Source organism: Chlorocebus sabaeus, chromosome 11, assembly GCF_047675955.1.
Source record: "Chlorocebus sabaeus isolate Y175 chromosome 11, mChlSab1.0.hap1, whole genome shotgun sequence".
NCBI lineage: Eukaryota > Metazoa > Chordata > Mammalia > Primates > Cercopithecidae > Chlorocebus > Chlorocebus sabaeus.
In genome coordinates, this window is record NC_132914.1 from 59,337,831 (window position 1) to 59,352,635 (window position 14,805).

The 14,805-nt window shown below is 36.9% G+C and overlaps 1 protein-coding gene across 2 annotated transcripts in view; it reads right to left on the reverse strand.

Moving 5' to 3' along the window:
- Positions 1-14,805, reverse strand: part of TAFA2 (TAFA chemokine like family member 2) — a 516,821-nt gene that overhangs the window by 7,334 nt on the left and 494,682 nt on the right. The window contains exon 5 of one of the 2 annotated variants that reach the window (XR_499238.3): positions 5,194-5,440. The exons of the other annotated variant lie outside the window; for it this stretch is intronic. The gene's annotated coding sequence lies outside the window, so the exon portion shown is untranslated. The remainder of the gene's footprint in view (positions 1-5,193; positions 5,441-14,805) is intronic. 2 annotated transcript variants of the gene reach the window in all.

Below are 14,805 nucleotides of genomic sequence, written 5' to 3' on the forward strand. Positions count from 1 at the left end.
CTCGTGATCCGCCCCTGTCGACCTCCCAAAGTGCTGGGATTACAGACATGAGCCACCGCACCCGGCCAATCCCACTGCTTTAAAAGGCTGAGGCAGTTGGATTGCATGAGGCCAGGATTTTGAGACCAGGCTGGGTAATATGGCAAGACCCCCCAGACTCTACAAAAAAATAAAATAAAATAAAATAAAATAAAAAAATAAAAATTAGCTAGTCATGATAGTGCACACCTCTAGTCCCAGCTACTCAGGAGGCTACAGGGAGGATTGCCCGAGCCCAGGAGGTCATGCCTATAGTGAGCTATGATCTCGCTGATTCACTTCAGCCTGGATGACACAGTGAGACTGTTTGGGGGGGGGAAAAAAAAAAAAAAAACTGTAAAAATAAAAATTAAGAAAAAAATGAAGCACCACTTTGATGTTCCCTGAAGGTAGGCTGCCTGTTTTCAATGCTCAGTTCTGCTAATGATTTACCAGGTAAAACAGAAATACTATTAGCATCTGCATCATAGGACTGTATGAGCTGAGAAGTAAATGAGTTAATAGGTTACGTGCTTAGAACAGTTCGAGGAACCTAAAGAGTGCTAAAGAAGTATGAACTATTATTATTCAGATATGTGTAAATTTTTAGGCATCCAAATGTATTAAATTCCCAGGTTTTGCCTCTGATTGTTTCTGCACATATGTTACTAGTCTTCTCTGATAACATAATTCCATTTTTTTCTAACTCTTTGTCTTTCTAATAAACCAGGTGCCATCAGACTTTGCATAAAGGATACATATTTAGGAAGTTGGCACTGCATTTTATCTATGCTTAAAAAATAAATGGGATATTACTATGCCAAAAGAAAATGCAGATTTGCAAATTTCCCTATTCTTTATTGATGGTTCTTCTGATATTATTTTTCTTTGAGTTCTACCCCATATCCCAGATTTTTAAAAATCTCAGTTGTTCCATTTGCCAGTCTACAATGTATTTGTGAAATCACTGCCAAACCTCCACAGCATCAATATAAATCATATATGATATTAGCTTAATTTAAAAAATCATCTTCTCCAATATGTTCATTAAAATCTTGTTATGAGGAACTATTAACAATATTTATATAATAGAACTGAAAATGCATTATGAACAGTAGAAGTGAAAATGCATTATGAACGTTGCAGTCAATTTCATTTTAAAAAGAGTTAAAATTTCACTAAAATATCCATGTTATTACATAAACATTTATTTTTGGACTGATGAGCACTCTTTAGTTCAACAACTGAAAGACAAGGAAATGTGGTAATACTTCTAAGAGGAGGCAGGATTAAATGCAGTGCATGGTCAATCCTTTTAAGATGGCTGCTTAATAACATCACAAATAGGCACAATTTCACGATTTCAAACTAACTTTACAATAAATTTAACTTATTAGATAAAGGTAAAAAGGAGAATAGAATACCTTCATCATCCTAAGTGCTGATTTGAATGAACTCTTCCTTTCTTGGAATATAATCGCTGCTTCACTGCAAATGTATTTTTTTAATGTAGCTCTCACAAGTACATGAAATAAGCTCTTGCTTCACTTTTTGTGTACTAAATGTGCAATTAAAACATCATTACTCTGCAGTAGCAGGCTTTCTCATTTAAGCTTGAGAAAAGCTGTCATTACATTGGTTGTAACTATATGTGAATGTACTTGTCATATCTTAAAGTACTTCATGCAATGAGGTATTACAAAATGAAAGACACCTATTGGTCTGGGATATTCACGCATGAGCAAGCTGACCAGACAGCTTTCAAGTAAGGTAAGGCACTATAAGATAGTGACATATGAATCACTTTTATAAATCTACTCATTTATGTGAAAATTAAGCCTATATTTTACTTTCATGATGGAAGTGACCCCTAGAAACCTGAAAACCGTTGTATTTTCATACCACAAGTTAGTTTTACCTCCAAAGAACTGCTTTCACTAGATTGGCCTGAACATTTATTTTAACACTTTGAGATATGTTTAATACTTCAGCTAAGATCAACATTTCCACTAAAGGACCTTGAACTATTCTCAGTTATCTATTTTATAAATTCTTGAAAAATTTAACAGCCTTGGGTGAGTGGAAAAGTAATTTGAAACAACAGCATTTCTGTAGCTAGCTGATTATATTTTGGTATAAATCAGTGTGAGTATCAGTGTAGGAAGCAAAAAAAGAAAAGATTTTTCAGACTTGACATATAATCATTCTAGACTTCTGGAAAGAAATAGAATACCAGATATGCCTGAAGGGGACAGCCTTATTCTGCTAGTCAGGAGACCAAGGTTTTATACCAGCGTTACCACATGCTAGTTGTAGAACTTTGGATAAGTCACTTTTAAAAATCTCTGAAACTCGAGCTTTTATCTACCAAGCATATTGGTTGGAGTCAGTGAGGTTCTAACTCACTTCTTGCTTCCAACTACTATGACCTTTCTTAAGAAACACTACTTCTAAATGGGATAAAACATTGTTCTGATCACCTAAATTCTTCAGTGGTATAACCACTTTGAAGACTTCATTTTCTAAAAGGCCTAATCATTATATTAGAATGCAGAACTAGTGAGCTCCTACCACATACACAACATCTGTCAATGGCTTTCAGCTTCCTATGCTGTGTAAATGAAGATCTCGACTGGAAATGAATCTTTTGAACAGATGGACCTGCGCTGTTTCTTGGAACTTTGAAAGCTGTACAGTGTGCCTGCCATGAACTCTTCTACGTGACTCACAGAAGTAGATGACTGTCTGTGTTGCCATTTATGTGCATTCATTCACTCAGAAGCAGATCAGCCGTTTCTCTCTGGATGACATTCAATGCTAGCAAAACAAAGCATTTCCTGATTTTTAAGTAGATAATAAATTCCTTTGAAACTTTAAAAAACATTTGTTAAGATAAGACTTTGCTTCCCCTTCCCTTGGCACCCCCCCCACACACACACTGTGTTTGTTTCAGGTGCAGAATCACACACACAAAATTAAGATAATGGTGAAAGTCAACAACATACGGAATAAGGAGAAATCTCTTGAAGACACCCAAAAAATCCTTAAGTCAGAAAAACAATTATTTTAAATGCTTCAAGGAAATCTGAGCAGACTTTTTAAGATATTAATTCTATATGCCAGCATAGTTCATACAGTTGAGATTCTGAACTCAATTCAAAGGTACTTTACCTGCTAAATTTGATATTAAGTTCATTTTTTTAGACTAGCCTCTCATTTGTAAAAGAGTAATTTGAATTGATAGTTTTTATCCACTTTCTGCCAGAAAGCTTTACTTGATAAGTTTCAATCTGGTCAAGAATTATTCTCCTCAAGAATTCCAGTCTCACTACAGAAGCTTTAAAAATTGTACTTTAAAAAATGAGTTTAAGATAGTTGGAGTTAGGGGTGAAGAAGAGCTGAAACTTGGAAGAAATTCCTTTTAGTAGCCTAGAGAGCATTTTCTCTTAACTTCTTTGTTGGTTTGTGTTACAAATACAAATGGCTCTTAGGGACAACCTTTCCTTGAGATACTGAAACCACCTTTGCAAAAGCTGTATCAGGGAGAAAATTATGGCAGTTGGGGGGATCTAATCTAGCTAAACCCTATCTTGCCTTTGGTATCCAACCTGATCTTAATTATTTCTGGGTTTAAGCCAAGTTAACTTTGGAAGACATTTAGTTTATAGTTTAAATAATAATAGGGTTTCACCAAAACTCAATCACCTTTGTAAAGCTAAGGAAAGATCACGAGGCTAGGAGGATAGAGGAGCCTGAATTCTGCTAAGGCATAGACATAAACAATTGCCAGCCATTGTTCTGGAGGTCACAATGGATACAAATTCTCCAATTACTCCAACAGACAACATCACTGTTGTAGAACCTAATAGGGGTCTTTTGAGATATCTTTTCAGGGTTTTTGCATGCCTGACACCAATGGACCCACCAACTGCTCCCGTGGCCCCACCCAGAAGCGATTCAGCCTGGAGGAGTACCATTTCCCACACCTGTATGACTGCATCCCCAACCAACAGCAGCAAGCAACCATTCCCTAGCCACTCCCACCCCTTCCCCCAAACTATCTTTGAAAATCCCTAGCCCCTAGATTATCACGGAGTTTGATTTGAGTAATAACTTCATCTCCTGTGTGACGTGGCTGGCCTCTCATCAATTAAACGTTTTATTGCAATGCCATGGTCTCTATGAATTGATTTTGTTTGTGCAGCAGGCAGGAAGAACCCTTCGGACTGTTACACACCTGTCTGAATGAAGGATATGTTGCTGTCACTTAAAAGGACTTGATGTAACTTGTGGAAAGACAAAAGTAGTATCAGCAGTTTTTGAGAATATGCCAGAAGCAGCACATGGAGATGGAGCATTCTCTCCTCTCCATCCCTATCATCTTCCATAAAATTAAGAGACAATCATTCTATATGTGGTAGATCTTGTATTAAAAAATCCCCTTCCATAAATTTCAAACTAAAATCAATTTTCTGAAGGATAGGGCAACATAGATGGTGATGTTTAACATGTTGGGTGCTTTTGCTTTTTTTTTTTCTTTTTTTCGGTTTCCTAGGTATAATTCTTTTTGGACTTTTCTGATAACAACCATCATAGTTCAGTAATCTTGAATTTCCAAAGTTTACCAAAATATGAATGCTTCAATCTAATTATTTGTAATGCTTAGATGCAGGTATGAAATAATATTCAATTATGGGGCAATTTAAATATATAAAGAATGGACCATTAAGTAAGAATGCAGCCTTAATTGGTTTACGGAGATTAAGTGAGAGTCTGATGGCTCAGTACTTTTCATGCTTATTTCCAAATAATAGTGCTTTGAACACTAACAGAAGTCCAAGAATACACCCAGATTTTTGTAGTATCCATTTCCTATTTTGGGGAAAACAATACTGCAGAGCCATTGTAGGTGACATACATAAAGGCTCTTTGTGGCCAATTATTTGTTCAGTGTATGAGCTTCACATCAGTTTAAAGAATGATGCTTCTCTCTACTTTTTAATAACAATAATCCAATGCCTTTCTTTACTGACCACTGAGGCAGTCTTTGCCCTCTGACTCCCTAAAGCTGTACCAAGTTCATTATCTCCCTCTGAAATCAGGGGCACTTAAATGCTAATGGTAACCACAAGAAAGAGTAGGTCATAGTTAATCCTGTTAGCACCATGTACACACCTGCTGCTTTGTGAGCAGTAAACCAAGACGGGAGCTCATTTCTGGAGTTGTTTTGAATCTTTACTTCTCAATGAAACTTCTGTCCCTTCCTTAGAATCCGACCAACACTAGGATTCGCCACAACTAGTGCTCCAACATGGAGCCAAAACTGTTTTGAGTGTGGAGAAATCAAAAATTGTCATCAGGCACAGCAGAAACCTTCTCTTTCTACTTCTCCATTCGAACTTGAAGAGTTTTACACGTTTGCCTAAGGAACAAACACATGTCAGGCACTCCACTGTTTAACAGATTATTACAGAAAGCAAACCTGGGAGAAAGGGGACATTACAACAAGCATAAAGGGACAACAAGACAATAATGTCCTTTACCTTCAAAAAAGCTCACAATGGGGATAGGTTTGTATCTCTCTTAGAAGATTATATAATCTTAGTACATCATTTTTTAATTTCAAAGAGACACACCTTTAAATGGGACTAAAATAAACAGTTTTTACAAGAAATTTTTAAAAAGGACAGTAAGCATTTCTTGTGAATATCTGGGGAGCATTCTGCATAAACCTAAGAAAAAAGTTCATTAAAAGCAAGGAAGAAAGTACACAGAAATCAAGAGATAGTCATTTAAGTATAAAAGTATAAAATAATTGTAGAAACAATATTAGGTAGTAATAATCAATTATAATTCAAAGATAAAATATTTGTGATCTTAATCATTCACAGCCTTGCCTGATCATCCATGTCTAGAGTAATTTGTAATTTGCTGAGGCAGGAATTTGAACCATACACACTTTAAGGGTGATAAATGGAACCAAGCCATTTAACCAACATATAGGTCTAGTCACCCCTGGGTGGCATTCATTTTCAAGTCAACTTTGTTGCTCTCTAATCATTATTAATTATGTATTCCTCATTAACAGACAGAATGAGATTCATGACATTTTTCAGTTGTAACTTATGACATTTTATAGATATAGATAGAGTTTAAAAGTGTTATTGGCCAGGTGTGGTGGCTCATGCCTGTAATCCCAACACTTTGGGAGGCCAAGGCGGGTGGATCACCTGAGGTCAGGAGTTCGAGACCAGTCTGACCAACGTGGTGAAACTCCATTTCTACTAAAAATTTTAAAAAAAATTAGCTGGGTGTGGTGGCGGTTGCCTGTAATCCCAGCTACTCTGGAGGCTGGGGCAGAAGAATCGCTTGAACCTGGGAGGCGGAGGTTGCGGTGAGCTGAGATCACGCCGTTGCACTCCAGCCTGGGTGACAAGAGTGAGACTCTGTCTCAAAAAAAAAAAAATAGTTTTATTTATACTCTCTTTTCCAAAGTACTCCAGCGATATCAAAACATACTATTTGAATTTCAAATATTTGAATAATAATTCAGTAGTTGACAGAAAAGTATGAGTAACAATAAATAATAAATCATATGCAAATTGACTATTAATAGTAATTTAGACTCTGACAATAGAGGGGTTTTGGTTGTATAAGTTAAAAGTAAAGCACTTTCTACATAAATTTGAGAGGCTGGAATAGTTAAAACTAATAGCAACAAAAAAGACTAATCATGTAATTAGTAGAAAAATATATTTTCCAATTTTGAAAATATTTGTGTTATTGAGCAACTAGAACAGACCCCTGTTTTCTTATCCCTGCTAATCCTGGCCTCTCCCTCCTAAACCAGAAAAAGTAAGATTTAAATGATGATTTGAGGAAGAGTGGAACTTTTGTATTCTGGCCACAGAGTTGAATCTAGAGGCCTTTATTTAGATATATCAAAGCCAACGCAGTTGTGAAGTGGGTCAGTGTTATGACTTGCAGTGGACACATGCAGCTGAAGATAAATCATAAAGACTGAGAAAACTTAGAAGAGTTTCAGTGTTTTTTTTTTTTTTTTTTTTTTAATAAAAAGCAAGTCGCACTTGGAGAAATACATCATCTACACACTTCCAATCCTCCATTTTCTTTATGTTGTTCAAAAACATAGAAATGTTTTCAGGGACTTTTTAAAATTTCATATATACCCATTTAATACTTTAAGAGTAGAATAACTTTTTCCTATATGTCTTATCTCTAATCAGTTTCTAATCATCTTTCTAATCTATTTCCTACCCTTGGTCCCACTACTACACTCTTTATTCCACCTGGTGTGTATAATTGCAATAATGCCCTGAGTTGTCTTGTTCCTTGATGTTCCTCCTCCTCTTTGCCACCATCATTCTGAAAAGAAAAATCTACAATACTCTCCTATTACAGGAAGAAACATAAACTTATTTATGATATATAAGATCCTTCATGATTAGACCCCAAATGCACAGCTTCATCTCCCCTTCTTCCCAATGCCTCCACAAAACATGCCTGCTCTACTCTAGTCACATCTATTTAATCCTAGGACTTGATGTGCCCATTCATGTCCCCTTATCTTTGTGTTTGTTTTAGCTTTGCCTAAAATATACTTGTTTCAAACCCCAGAAGAAATGTAGCCACTTCATGATTTATCCAATCAGCACTTTGTCATAGTTCTATTATAAGACATATCTCATCACATTATGATTATTAATGTTTCTCTCACTAAAATATGAGGTATTGGAGAAAAATAATATTAGCATACATTTTGTTTCCTCAGTGCTAAGCAGCATGTCAGGCACATACATGATGCCTAATATTTATTAAATGAAACATTGAAACAATGGATGCATGGAGAGATGAATAAATAAATGAACACATGAATGAATTAATATAAGGAAAAAGGTGATAAGTAATTTCAGAAGAAGAAAAGCTAGAATCAATATTTGGATTCTCTGTAAACAGTAAGGGGGGGTGACTAGGTGACCCAAAGGGTCAGTTCCTCAATTTTTAATTTTTCTAGGATTATCCCTATAATTCTGCAGTTTCAGAATTTGAAATTATAGATATGCATGGGTCCTGACATTCAGCTTCACATTTTCACCTCAGATATTTAAATTTATTCTCATTTGGAAAAGGTCTGATTTTAAAAACAAAATTAATTCATGAAAATAATAATGCAAGAAGATAATAGCAATCTGTGATGCTCTAATTGGTAATAGACTAATCACTTGGGATGTGGAAAATGTCCAAATGAATGCATCAAGGTTGATGCTGGCATATTCATTACAGTTAATATTTCAGTTAGAAGCTATCCCACTAAAAAAAAAAATACCTATCTCCTGAGTAATTTCCATACAGCTGCTTAACACTGTCAGGAAATTTTTCTCCTGAAATATTTCATGAGACAATTACCCTACACCAAGGAATTACATGCTCACTTGACATCAATATGGTGGTGCAAATGAAATAGCATCAAATTTCCTATAATAGAACACAGTAAACAAATAGCACAATGATTGGTTCACCATTGCCCCCAAATAATATTGTGCATGCAATCACTTATGTGCACGCACACAAACAGAATTATGTACTCTATATATTACAGTTCAGGATGCCTGACCTCTCTCCTGATTTTTTTTCCCCCTATCAAATCTGGAGACTGGTATTTTTAAAGCCAAATAGAAGCTAATTTTTTGGTGTAAGTGGATATGATTTTTATTTTTTATTGTTGATACTTTGCTTTGGGGTTTCCCCCTCATAATAGTTTCTGAATGTGGAACTGCATGAACAAAGGGAAGACACATTTTACATATTTTTTATTTTATTTTCTCTTTCTTTCTCTTTCTTTTCTCTCTTTCTCTCTAATTTCAATACTTTTGGGGGAACACATGGTTTTTGGTTATGTGGATAAGTGCTTTAGTGGTGATTTCTGAGATTTTTGTACACTCATCACCCAAAGAGTGTACACTATACCCAATGTGTAGTCTTTTATACCTCACCCCTCTCCAGTCCTTCTCCCTGAGTCCCCAAACCTTATTGTATCATTTTTATGCCTTTGTGTCTGCACAGCTTAGCTTTCACTTATAAATGAGAACATACGATGTTTGGTTTCCCATTCCTGAGTTACTTCACATAGAATAATGGCCTCCATCCAGGTCGCTGTGAAATGCATTATTTCATTTCTTTTTATGGCTGAGTAGCATTCCATTCCATTTTCTTTATCCATTCATTGATTGATGGGCATTTGGGCTAGTTCCATATTTTTACAATTGCAAATTGTGCTGCTATAAACATGCATGGGCAAGTGTCTTTTTCATGCAATGACTTCTTATCCTCTGGGTAGATACATAGTAGTGAGATTGCTAGATCAAATGGTACATTTACTTTTAGTTCTTTAGGAAATCTCCACACTGTTTTGCACAGTAGTTGTACTAGTTTACATCCCCCCCAGCAGTGTAAGTGTTCCATTTTCAACACATCCATACCAATGTCTATTATTTTTTGATCTTTTAAATTATGACCATTCCATTGTGGTTTTGATTTGCATTTTCCTGATAATTAGTGAGGTTGAGCATTTTTTAATGTTTGTTGGCCATTTGTGTGTGTATATATTTGTGTGTGTGTGTGTGTGTGTGTATATATATATATATATATTTGTTCATGTCCATAGCCCACTTTTTGATGGGATTGTTTCTTGCTGATTTGAGTTCCTTTATAGATTCTGGATATTACTTTTTTGTTGGATGCATAGTTTGCAAGTATTGTCTTCCACTCTGAGTTGTCTGTTTATTCTTGCTGTGTAGAAGAGTTATTACTTTTGCTGCGTAGAAGCTTTTTAGTTTAATTAAGTCCCATCTATTTATCTTCATTTTTGCCACATTTGCTTTTGGGTTCTTTGTTGTAAACTCTTTGCATAAGCCAGTGTCTATAAGAGTTTTTCTGAGGTTGTCTTGTAGAATTTTTATGGTTTCAGGTCTTATATTTAAGCCTTTGATCCATCTTGGGTTGATTTTTGTATAAGGTGAGATATGAGGATCCAGTTTCATTCTTCTATGTGTGACTTGACAATTATCCCAGCACCATTTGTTGAATAGGTTGTCCTTTCCCCATTTTATGCTTTTGTTTGTTTTGTCAAAGATCATTTCACTGTAAATATTTTGCTTTATTTCTGGGTTCTGTATTCTGTTCCATTGGTCTTCGTGCCTATTTTTATACCAGTACCATGCTGTTTTGGTGACTATAGCCTTGAAGTATAGTTTGAAGTCAGAAAATGTGATGCCTCCAAATTTGTTCCTTTTGCTTAGTCCTGTTTTGGCAAAGCAAGTAACCTGGATGAAGTTGGAGGCCATTATTCTAAGTGAAGTAACTCAGGAATGGAAAACCAAACATCATATGTTCTCACTTTTCAGTGAAAACTAAGCTACGCAGACACAAAGGCATAAGAATGATACAATAAACTTTGGGGACTCGGTGAGAAGGGTTGGAGAGGGGTAAGGTATAAAAGACTACACATTGGGCATAGTGTACACTCTTTGGGTGATGGGTGCACAAAAATCTCAGAAGAGTTTTTTTTTTTTTTTTTTTTTTTTTTTAGAAAAAGCAAGTTGCACATGGAGAAATACATCATTTACACATTTCTAATCCTCCATTTTCTTTACATTGTTCAAAAACAGAAATGTTTTCAGGGACTCTTTTTTTTTAAATTTGATATATACGCATTGAATATTTTAAGAGTAAAATAACTTTTTTCTATATGTTTTATCTCTAATCGGTGGGCTCATTCTTGGTTCCATATGAATTTTAGGATTTTTTTCTTCTAGTTACATGAAGAATGATGGTGGTATTTAGATGGGAAGTGCATTGAATTTGTAGATTGCTTTCGGCAGTATGCTTATTTTCACAATATTGATTCTACCCATCCATGAGCATGAGATGAGTTTCTATTTGTTAGCGTCGTCTATGATTTCTTTCAGCAGTGTTTTGTAGTTTTCCTTGTAGAGGACTTTCACTTCCTTGGTTAGGTATAACTACTGGAAAATGAAAGATACAAAATTCTTGGCTGATTTTTTGTCATTTAAGGAGGCTAAAAACAGCACCCTAATCCCTTCTAGTGTGTATAGTTTCTGCTGAGAAATCTGCTGTTAATCTGATAAGTTACCTGATGCTTTTGCTTCACAGTTCTTAGGATTCTTTCTTTCATCTTGATTTTAGATAACCTGATGACTATGTGACTAGGCAATAATCTTTTTGCAATGAATTTCCCACTTGTTTTTTGAGGTTCTTGTATTTGGATATCTAGAGTTCTAGCAAGAACATGAAAATTTTCCTCAATTATTTTTTCAAATAAGTTTTCCAAAGTTTTAGATTTCTTCTTTGGGAATACCAATTATTCTTAGGTTTGGTCATTTAACATAATCTCAAACTTCTTGGAGGCTCTATTAATTTTTTAAATTTTTTTTCTTTCTTTGTCAGATTGAGTTAATTTGAAAGCCTTGTCTTCGAGCCCTGAATTTCTTTCTTCTATTTGTTCTATTGTTGACACTTTCCAGTGTATTTTGCCTTTCTCTAAGTGTGTATTTCATTTCCAGAAGTTGTGATTGTTTTTTATTTATGATATCTATTTCTCTGGTGATTTTTCATTCATATTCTGTATTATTTTTAAAATTTCTTTAAGTTTGTTTTCACCTTTCTCTGGTGTCTCCTAGATTAGCTTAAAAATTGACCTTCTAAATTCTTTTTCTGGCAATTCAGAGATTTCTTCTTGATTTGGATCCATTGCTGTTGATACGGTGTGATATTTGAGGGTGTTATGGAACCTTATTTTGTCATATTACCAGAATTATTTTTTCTTGTTTCTTCTCATTTGGGTAGACTATGTCAGAGGAAAGATCTGGGACTCAAGGGCTGCTGTTCCAATTTTTTATCCCATGGGGTGATCCCTTGATATGGTACTGTCCCCCTTCTCCTAGGGATGGGACTTCCTGAGAGAAAGACTGCAGTGACCGTTATTGCTCTTCTGGATCTAGCCATCCAGCAGAGCTACTGGGCTCTGGACTGGTACTGGATAGTGTCTGCAAAGAGTCCTGTGATGTGATCTGTCTTCAGGTCTCCCAGTCATGGATACCAACACCTGCTGTGGTGGATGTAGCAAGGAAGTGAATTAAATTCTATGGGGTCCTTTACTGCAGTTTTCTTTAGTGCACTGATTTTTCTGAACACTGATTATGCTAGCAGTAAAGCTGTCACATGGACAGACTTATGACCTCTGGTTAGTCAGGATATTATAGGCAGTGGAATTAGCTGGTGTATTTTCCTTCCTCAGAGCAGGGTTGTTCTAAGTTGGTATAATATCTTGAGTTAGTTGGCCTCCAGCAAGGAGGTGGTGGTTTCAAGAGAATATCAGCTGCAGTAGTACAGGGGAGACAGAAGCTTGCCCTCAGGCCACCTGAATAAGTATTGGGTTTCTCAGGCAATCGGTGAGGCCGTAGAGCTCCTACAAGTTTACGTCTTTTGTCTTTGCCTACCAGGGTAGGTAGAGAAAGACCATCAGGTGGGTGCAGGGTTAGGTGTGTCTGATCTCAGACTCTCCATGGGCAGGGCTGGCTGTAGCCACTGTATGGTATGGGGGTGTGGTCCTCAGGCCAATGGATTTATGTTACAGGGGGATTATGGCTGCCTCTGCTGCTCCATACAGATCACCAGGTTAAGTGGGGGAAAGCTGGCAGTGATAAGCATCACCCAACACCTACACAGTCAACAGGCCAGTCTTATTCCCACCATGCTCCCCCAACAGTCAACAGAGCCAAATTTATATCCAGGCCTTCAGTGTGCAGGGCTGAGATCTTGCCCCAGGCTACAAGTCTTCCCTCTGAGAAAGCAGGCAGGGATTTCAGGCTTTGCCCCTCCCTGTCTGTTGCGGCTTCTGTGCTCATATCTATACTTCCCACTTGCACCCCTACCACAGGATTCTGCCCAGGAAAATTTGCACTCAGTCGAAATTATTATAAAGTTCAACTGGAAGTCTCCTTCTCCTTGTGGCCCTTCCCCAATTCCACTGACTGCCTTCCCCAAGGACCCCTGTGAGATAAAGTCAGAAATGGCTTCCCTGGGGAAAGGCAGTACCTACAGTGTTCTTCCCACTACTTCTTCTACTTTCATACCTTGCTCTGTTCTCTAAATTTGTTTGAGATCGAGGTGAGGTTAAATCCTTCTCCCAACATCTGGTTTTTCAGTTTCCCCAGTAAAGAAGATGGACTTTACCCCTCCAAACTTGGGTACTGAGTTTTTTGTCTGTCTTGTGAAGTTTACGGCAACAAGCGACGTGTTGTGAATTCTTTTAGTTTTTCTGGTATGTCCCTGTGGTGGTTTTCAAAGCAAAAGTTTACAGTGTTAGTCTCCACACGCTGTTCTGTCTGTCTAAGTGGGAGCTGCAAGTTAGTCCTACCTCCTATCTTTCATTTTCCAGCAGTTAATTTTTGCTTAGCAGAAGTGCTACAAATTTTTGGCTTAGACTAGGACCAAAAAATTGGGTTTCAGTTAAAACTGCTGCTCATTCTGTTACTCGAGGAATCCTGAAACCCTGCTCATTATTCTTTTACTTCGACCTTTCAGATCATAATTGTTGGCATCAATAGACAACTTAGTAAACTTCCATATTCTTTTGTAAAACCCCCAGAATTATTCTGTGAGACAGTCCCCATTTATGATTTACTGCTATTACTATTATTAGTCTTTGTTACTAATTACCAATATCTCCAGTTTATAGTTGAGGACACTGAACCTCAGAAAAATTAAGTGAAACTTCCCAAAGATGCAGGGAAGCAGGAAGAGATAGTCTGGGGAAGGGATTCTTACTTCTGGGCTTCAAAACCAGTGAAACAGGTTATGTGTTCCAGGTTCTTCTATTCCTTCATTTAGCTAATATTTATTGAGCATGTACTAAGTGGGAGGCACTGTTCTAGGCGTGAAGAAAAAGACAAAAATCACTCCTCTGTGGAACTGACTATCTACAGAGGCAGGCAAACAACAGACATAATACATAAAATTTTAATGACTTTTAGGCCCTGCCAAGAGAAGAATTAAGTCAAGAGAAAGAGAGGGATTTTTGAGACAGGGATGTACAATTTTAGTTGATGTAGATGAGGAAGACTTGCTGAGAAAGTGAGGTTTCAGTAAGAGCATGTGGAGATAAGAGAGCCAATCAAGTTGGTAGCTGGGAAAAGAGCATTTTAGGCGGAGGTAACAGCATCTGCAAAATACCTGAGATGAGAAAAGTACAAAAGGGTGGTGTGGTGTCAGTGAAATAAGCAAGGAAGAAAGTAGTAGGAGATGAGATCACAGGTTTGTTCATTTGTCTGTTTACTTCCTTGTTTATTCGATGAATAACTCAATGCATTATTCAATGAATCTTACTGTGCTACCACGTTACTTACTAAGGCTAAACTATAGGCAAAAGCAGACATGGTCCTTGCTCTCATAGAGTCACACTAAAAAGAAATGCAATGAAGTTTCCAGTAACACACATGACTTTGTAACTTCCTCCCTTAGAAAGCCTCATGCTTGGAAATTGAAACTGGATAGAGGTTGGATGGGCATGAGAGACCATGTAGACTCCCATTTATAAGTCCTGGAGGCCAGTGTTCTGTTCCTTCCATTCAGATGGTGATGGTTTGCAATGCTTTGGGGGTTCACATGGCGATGGTTTGCAATGTTTTGGGGAGGGACAAGGTGGAGTGAGCTAGTGATCGTGTGTGTGTGAGTGTGTGTGTGTGT